The sequence below is a fragment of the Silene latifolia genome, chromosome 2, assembly GCF_048544455.1.
Source record: "Silene latifolia isolate original U9 population chromosome 2, ASM4854445v1, whole genome shotgun sequence".
Lineage (NCBI taxonomy): Eukaryota > Viridiplantae > Streptophyta > Magnoliopsida > Caryophyllales > Caryophyllaceae > Silene > Silene latifolia.
The window spans coordinates 81,084,862-81,091,785 of NC_133527.1; positions in this window are offsets into that span (position 1 = coordinate 81,084,862).

Here is a 6,924-nt window from a genome sequence, read left to right on the forward strand (position 1 = left end):
TTTTTATTTCTTTTTCTTTTCGGGGAATCATTTCACTCCCTCTTTTCAAAATGTTCCTAATACACTTAGACATTTCTTTTAAATTCTTTTCTTAGGGGGTAGCCCTCCCTACCGTCCAGTCACGTCATTTTTGTCCATTTTTAGGCACTTTTTTTTCCATTTTCTTCTCTTTTTTGACGCTTATTTAGGCCATTCATTTAAGTTAAGTTAATTATATTTTTTCCTATGTGATTTTCTACGTGAATTTCGGCCGCATGACGGCGCAAACCGTCACATGCCAAACCTGTTTTGAAGGCTAACCTGCAGATATAGCAAACACCCAGCAGCAAAGGCACACAGGCCATCATATATACAGTCAAAAAAGGCAAAGTGTACATCAAAATACGGGCTCCTGCCCAAAGTGACATCAAAAGAAAATGTACAACTGTACAAAAAACATCCAGTTAACTAGTCCTGACGACCCCTCAGCTCAGCTACTGTCTCTCTCAGCAGGCGGGCCATCTCCTCTTGGGACTACGCCAGCTCACGCTCCAAGCTACGCTCCCTCTACAGAGAAGAAATGGAGCAATATCTTACTTCACTTCCCTTCATAGAGTCGGAATTAGTAAAGATAAGAAATAAAGAATGGGTATGGAAGGTTCATACGTGCCTCTCGGAGCCACCTACAAGGGCCTCAATGGCTGTAGCTCATAGCCGGTTGGCCATCCTCCATAGCTCCACGTTCATGGACGGTGCCGCCTTCATTCAAATACAGAGAAGGTTCAAGCAAATGCATTGATATGTAAACAAAAAACATAAAAGACAGCCAAAGCTGAGGGCTTACTCTCCTCATGATGTGCTGCCACTCGTCCAAGCCAGCATCGGTAACCGCCTCTCTGAAGACCCAAATCTCTGAGATCATCGTCATGCCCATCGAGTCGGTGTACTCCAGTGTCCCTAGAAAAGTTGGGGGCTCGGCGCCCGCCACCTCGATCTCCTGCAAAGCTCAAGTGATTCATTATTTTGGTGATCATTCATCATTTATCAGTTTTATCAAAAATGACATTTAAGTATGCTTACTACGATCGGCCAGTATGCCAATCTCTGGCGAACAAACTCAGTGTACTCCTCACCAGGAAGAAGGAGAGCATCACCACTCTCACCATGCGTCCATCTATCCTCACCCTCGCCAGAACCCTGCCGCCGAAGTAGTCTCTCACGTAGGTACTCGGCACTAAACCAGGAACCTGAGATGCGTTAGCAGCCACGTTCCAGCAAATCAGACTCCTCGCCTCAGCCAAATCTACTCTCATGGCCGTCGACGGCCACACCACCGGCTCCTCTCAACACGGCAGACCTGAGATCATGTCGTAGTCCTCTAGGGTGACCCCAATCTCTCCAAAAGGTATATGGAAAGTCGAGGTCATGTCCCAAAACCGATCAAGAAAGGCTCGAATCAGGCAAAGGCTAGCCTGAATCTTCCTTTCCTTGATCTCTCTCCAGCCTCGCACCAAGGCGCCAAAAGCTCCCTGCTCGATGATTGCCTGCTCCTCCTCTGTCAGCTTCCCGAAGGCGTCCATTATCGTCGTATAGCCAGAAAATTATGTCATGTTCCCAACCTCCTGCGTCAATTCAAAAGAAAGTTTTCTTAAGCATAACAAATGACAAGAAATGAATAAACAAAGAAATGATGAGAAGTGAATAAATAAGGAAATGTGCAATAAGTAAATAAAAGAAATGGACAGTTAAAGGCTCACCATACTCCTTGCCGTCCTGTACGACAAGTGGCTCTCCGCTGCCCAAATGAGATGCCTCCCATCCCACTTCTCGGCCCACTCAGGCGCCCTGCGAGCTGATGGCCGCCTCGTCCCGCGTTGGCCTTCCGTGGGGCCTCCTCCTCTAGGTCCTCCTCCATCTCCTGAATGGTAAAAGGCTCAACTTCAGTCTCCATGAAGTCTCCCCTTGACGTAGAAGGAATATCCTCTGCAATCAAAGCAATGCTAAGCGTATTTTCAAGCATTTTCGAGCATTTGAAGCGTAAAAAAGCGGCATTTATGGCCATCTTTGGCCTTGCTTTCCAAAGTCCAACCACTCATGTGGTAGGATGGGTTAAGAAGAGTCTATGTTCAAGCCTAGTTGTGGGTTTGAGCCGAAAATTCAGCAGCATTTTGCTTCGAAGTCAATTATGCCATATAAATGTGTCCCCGAGGAGCTGTCACGAATTAAAAATCCGGCATGATAGCAAGTTTAAGCATTACTCTAGGGTTCCAAAATACCAAGTTTCATCAAAATGGGCTAGTATAGGTTGTGTTCGAAGGGTTTTACGGTTTAGTAGAGAAACCGTCACATTTCGCCCTCAAATCCTTAATACTTGAGGAAAATTCGATAGGGATATATGGTTGTGTTCCTAACATGGCCAATTACTCTTTTCTAATGTCAATTTCATGAGGCTAATTCATTTGGGATGAAAACCCCAAATTTTCAACATAAATGGGTATAAAAACCCTAATTTTCGGCCCAAAAATCAAGCTCAAATGCAAATTAAAGCAAGTACAAGATACATACCTTGATTAGTCATGATTTATGGCGAGATTTGATCAAGTTTTTTTTACGGAAGTTGTTTGGGTTTTGATGAAGAAACGAAATATTTGTGTTTTGAAATGAAAATAAAACACGACTTAAGTCGGGTTTTTACCGAGACAGGGACGAGCTTGGGAAAGGACGCAACACTAGCTATGCCTCTTCCAAAGGTCACAGCTCTTGCTGCGCCTTTTCCTCAATAAGCTTCCTCAAAATTCGTTGAATTTCGTTATAAGTTCGTTATTTGTGGGCCCAGGCTTTATGCGTCTTTTCCTCAACATATGGCTCCGTTTTGGCGTTTTCTCTGTCCGGATCGGCGTTTTCTCTGCAATAGACTACAGACAACCATGATATTTTGTTTCCAGCAAGAACTCATGATCACTAAATACTGTTCATTGGCATCTCCTCTTTATCGTAATTTCGCTTGCGATGACCCGAGCAGATTTTTCCTCAGCGATGTTAGGGACGCGTCGTTGTCGATTTCCTCCTCAGCGGTGCCAAGGGTGCGCCGTTGTCGATCTATTCCTTTCCTTTCCTCAATGATGCCAACGGCGCGTCGTTGTCGATTTCCTCCTCAGCGGTGCCAAGGGCGTGCCGTTGTCGATTTACACTTTTCCCCAATGATGCCAAGGGCACTTCATTGTCGACCAACTATTTTCTCCTCGGCGGTGTCAAGGGGGTGCCGTTGTCGATCTACACCTTTATTTTCCTCAACGATGCCAAGGGCGTGTCGTTGTCGATCTATTATTTCATCCTCAACAATGCCAAGGGTGCGTTGTTGTCGACTCATTTATTCTCTTTCTCCCCAGTGGTGCCAAGGGCGTGCCGGTGTCGACCCAACATATGATTCTTCCCCGGTAGAGTCATCAATATGTTCCTTAGCGAGAGTTCGTTGCCGCTCATAGCCCACGTACTTCTAAAAAACAGAGTTCTCTTGAGACTGACGCAAGCAGATTCCCCAGGTATGGTTTCTTCTTCTGGCTGGCGAGCTTCCTTACGTAGTCTAATGGACTTTAAACGACCCTCCCCGGAAGTCGACAGATTCTAAAATGTTCCCGACGACAGGTCCTTGGCTCAGACCCCTTGGGCCGCCTCGCGTCGCCATAGTCGTCAGGTTGTAATCTTCGATTGACCTGATGGCTATACTTTGACTTTTGCCTTGTCCAAGCCTCAGTCAAAGTGGGGGCTCTGTAGATACCACATTTCTGCACCACCCGCCAACCACCCAGTGATGATTGGGCCCCATGTTTGATACGTGGAACGATTTTATGATAGTTCATAAGTTCATCGACAAGTGATATCTTAAACACTCCAGTCAACCTCATGGTCGTCATCTACGCGCCAATACGGTCGTTTTGTCAGTAATTATAGTTCATTTGGAGTCCGGGTCAAAAACCGCTTCATTTTCTAAAAAACGTTTAAATGCCGAGTCGGAATGTTCCGGAATTTTCTAGAATTCTCTGGATATTTATTCCTAATTAAATTTAATGTTTTTAAGGAAATATCCTCGGAAATTCCATTAAAAAACGCCGAAATCTTTCTTGTCGAGGAGGAAACCTCAGGAAAAATGACGCAGCAGGCGCTGCGCTACCTCTTCCAAGGGTCGCAGTGGCTGCTGCGCCTCTTCCCCAACCCTGTTTCCATGCTTTCCAGAATATTTCCGTGATTTGTTTCCGTATCCGTGTCATTCCTAAACTCCTTCGTGTGTATTGTATAAATAGACACCTTCGGCCTCCATATTTGGCACGCGAGTGTCCGCCCTTCTCTTCTCTCTTTGCATTCTAGAATATGCTATTGCTTTCGACGCCTACGTGCTTTATCAATCGACCACGTAAGCTCAGATCATTCTGAGTCCCAGTCACGTTGTATAGGCCGACCAATTTGACCAACTCCACTTAATCAATCTAATCGATCTTTTAAATCCTTTAACAATGGCACTTTCCACGCATATTCGAGTCGAGCAATCACTAAACGATAACTTTAGTCAATCTCGTTTCGTCAAACATGTAAGTCTGAGGGTGTAAAATCCTATTTTATTCATTGTACTTTTATTTTGTATCATCTAAGGTAAGGTTTATATCAAAAGCTCGTTCAAAATACGTCTTAAAAATAACCTTTTAAAACCGTTTTCATAAAACAGCAAAGGTCGGACGTTGAGAAGAAACGCAGCAGCAGCTGCGCCTCTTCCTGAGGCTGCTGCTGCTCCTGCTCTTCTTCTTCTTTCTCGACCTTCTGCGATTTTCTATTTCTCTTATTTCTTTCATTTCTATTGTTCGTTTCAGTACATAAATCATGTTTTATTAATCCTTTTCAAATTTTAATGAATAATTCGACATAAATCCCTTATAATTCAATATTTGCGGGTTTTCGTTATCTATTTCAAACCCGGATTGTAGAGGTTCGATTTTATCATATTGATTCTCTGGAATTCGTCTTTTGTACATAATATTCTTTATTTGATTTCAGTTCATCCAATTTAATTCAATTTTCAAGTTCAAAGTTCGTTCTTTTTTTATTTCCGACACGAGTTCATCGTAATCATGTAAATCGCTGTAAATTCTCATCTTTAATTCGTTTTATGACTTGTCCAGATGCATGTAATCAATTAAAATACTTCAACTTGAGTCCTAATATCAATAATCGACCTTAAATTTACCAATGAACGATAACAATCCGCGTTTCTGACTTCACAGCCATAGTCCAACTCAAGAACAGACTCAGAAAGTGTTGCGCCTCTTCCTAGGGATGCAGTAGATGATGCGCCTATTATGGGTTGGCTTCTGTCCCTGAACTCTTTCTCGCTTTGACGTAGCTCCTAATTACGGTTTAAATCAACTATTAATCGTATTATCACCTCTAATCTGACGTATTTTCATACTTTTATTTTAATTTTACTTTTCTTTTATTTTCTTCTTCGAAATACCGTTTTCGAGCGTGCTTTTGACGTTGATCAAATAAAACTTTCTAATTCTTGAAATTTTAAATTTTGTAATTCATTTATCGTAATTATTATTATGTATGATTTAATTGTATGGCATTCACATGTAATTAATCTAACATTTACTTCGACTAATTTCTTTGCTAAATTACGTGTTCACCGACATAGTCTAATCTCACATGCTAGGATAAATCTGTGTTTGATGCATTACATGCATTACATCGATGACATATCAAATATGAATGATTTCCCTGATCATTAGTAGAGGCCGCTATCGAGGCGGGCGACATTAGGTGTTTGAAATAAAGAGCTTCCTAATACGTACCCTCACCCCTTACTCCAGTTATCTATGGACATCCGTGTCATTGGCATCTTCGAGAGTCATTCTAGAGATAAAATGCTAAGGGTAACGAGTTCTTAGTGTTCATGTCACTACTTTGTGTCTTGACATGACACGAGGTATTCGAACGGTTTCAAATTTTTCCACAATAAATTGGTGGCGACTCAACAAATGCAGGCTTATTAAACCTTTCACCGGTTTCAATGCCTCACCAATCGGTAACTGCCCATGACGTGCTTTGGCAACCCAAGGCTCCGTGGGAGAAGTGCTGCCGCCTCGAGACCAACGTGTGAGTGCGCACGGCGCGGGTGGCCCATGTCCACACTTTGTCATGTGAAACATCTCACATTGTTGCATGAGAGGATCAATATGGTGTTTTCTAACTTGAGACGTCCCCTCATAGGCAAGAACATGGAGTCCCAAATTAGTTTGGCCAAAGGACATCCGGAAATCCGACTCACCTCGGCCTCACCTACACACCGTTGTAGAATCAACATTGCTTTCGAGTTTTTCTCGGCCAATTTGAAATCATTTTCATTGTATTATTTCTCGGCTTTGACCTTAATAAAACCCGTAAGAATGTCGGTTTCCTCAATAGCAACAGGTCCGTCCTCAAGGATTTTCGAACATTGATAATCGATACTTTTGATATAGTGCTCCATTTTGAGCTTCCACCATCTAAAATTCTCACCGGTAAATGTTGGAGTTAGTCTCCTCCACAATAGTGCGTTTACATAATAAATCTCATTAAAGGAATATCATCAGATATTTGATTATTTGATCCTCGTCAATTGATTAACGTAAATCGATAACAGTTGGCGGACTAGAGTTTGACGTTATTGTCGTGAGACGGCGGTGATCAACTGACCCCTTTCGGTCACACCTAAAGGAACGAAGACCAATTGACAACTAATTAATTGTATGAGATACAATTTATTTAGTCCCTTGATTTATAGACTAGAAGGTTAGTCGATTATTTTTAGACAGATTTCGAGTTGCGAACTCGAGGAGCGGCAGTTATTATTTAATTACGTGATAATTAAATAATAAATTTTATGAGACGGGTTTTAGTCAATTAATTGTTAAT